Below are 1677 nucleotides of genomic sequence, written 5' to 3'. Positions count from 1 at the left end.
GACATGAAAAATAAATGCTGTTCACATGTCATCTGAGGCTATGGCCTCCTCTAGCCTCAACTCCAAGATCCTCCAGCCTCTGGCCCTGAGCACCAGCCATAAATCTTATAAATACTTGGGTCATCCCCCTGCACTGATAAGAGGCTGAGGAGGGCACAGCTTCTCTAACCCCAAGCATCGGGTTCTGCATGGGCGCCAAGGAGGAATGGGGTCCTGATGGTGGCAGGGCTGCGCTGGACTCCAACTCCACTGATGGTGAAGTTTAGCAGATGCCTTCCACTCAAGTGCCTCCTTCCCTGGTTCTCCAGCAGCCCCTCCTGGCCCACACAGTTCAGAGCAGGGTCCCCCTACCCTCTGCTCTTCTCACAGCTAAGTTTCTGTAGGATCCCAGGAATTGTGTGGAGCTAGCAGGCTGATGATAGTCTCAGCTTTTGTTCCTTTTGATCTAGGAAGTTGCAGCTTGAACAACTACCTCTCTATACTTTCTCAAGAGGTCTCAGGGGCTTTCGCTCTTTCATTTCCTGCTCCCCCACTCTCCTCCCCAACATTACCCTTGCAGGGAACCCCTAATTTTTTCCATCTGGGGTCCTGGAAGGCCTTTCAGCCCTCTGTAGTAGGGACTCTTGAGCTACTAGGGTAGGTCAGGTAGGAGAAAAGATGAGGCACAGGTGCCTGAGGCTGGCGTAGCATCTTGCCTTTCTGGCTCTCAGGGCCTTAGGAGCCTGGGCCTAGTCACTCCAGATTAGGAAGGACTCTTGACTTGGCCAAAGGCAGTTCTCCCCTCCTTGGCTGGCTTTATCCCTTGGAGAACAGAGTAGGGAGCTTTGCAGGACAGTCCTGATGAGAGTGTATGTGGGGTTCGTCATGTGACCCAGAGACCATCTGGCCCAAGCAGAGCAGTGTCCAGAGCCCTGACTGATCTGAACTGAAGCCCTGGAAAGAAGCAAGACCTGGGTGTGCTGGTTCCCAAGCTGCTCCCTGAGGCCCTCTGCTCTGCTCACATGAGGATACAGCCAGTGTCTAAGCCAGGAGACTGTGTCACACGAATGATACAGTACTGCCCTTTCTTCCCAGCTTGTTCACTCTGCCCTCTTCCTCCCTGTCACCAGCAGCGCCTGCCCTTCTGGTCTTCTACACCCTCTTTTCAAAGAGCCTCCCCTGCTTAAAATTGTCAAGTCTAGACTTACCAGAGTCCTCCAAGACCACCCTGGACTGGCGGGGCTTTGCAGCCTCTGGCCCAGTGAGAGTGGCATCTTCCCCTTGATTTAGCCTTCCTGGGATGGGAAGAGTATCTGCTAGTGCCTGCCATGTGTGGGGCTTGTACTAGCCAGGCCACAGTATTGAACCAGGCCCACCCGGCCCCACTCTCAAAATAGTGTAGACTTTGCAGACCTTAATACAGAGGGAGCAGAAAAACAACTTAGTTCATTTCTATCCTGAGGCTTCATTCTGTTGACAAACTTAGTCCTGCCTGGTCACACCTGGGTTTCTCCTTCCACTCCTCAGGGAGTATCCTAAGCTGGAGGGCCAACTTCTTTTGTGGAGATATGTCAATGGTGAGGGCATCTGGTCTCTCATGGCGTTGCCGGACCAATGTGTGCTAGAGCATTGCTGGGATAGCCTGTTCCCCTGAGGTCAGCTTTGAGAACTAACGTCCAGTGGATGGCCCCCTCAGCC

Source organism: Pteropus alecto, unplaced genomic scaffold (assembly GCF_000325575.1).
Source record: "Pteropus alecto unplaced genomic scaffold, ASM32557v1 scaffold52, whole genome shotgun sequence".
NCBI lineage: Eukaryota > Metazoa > Chordata > Mammalia > Chiroptera > Pteropodidae > Pteropus > Pteropus alecto.
The sequence above is the reverse complement of the archived record's forward strand: the minus strand, read 5'-3'. Positions refer to the sequence as shown.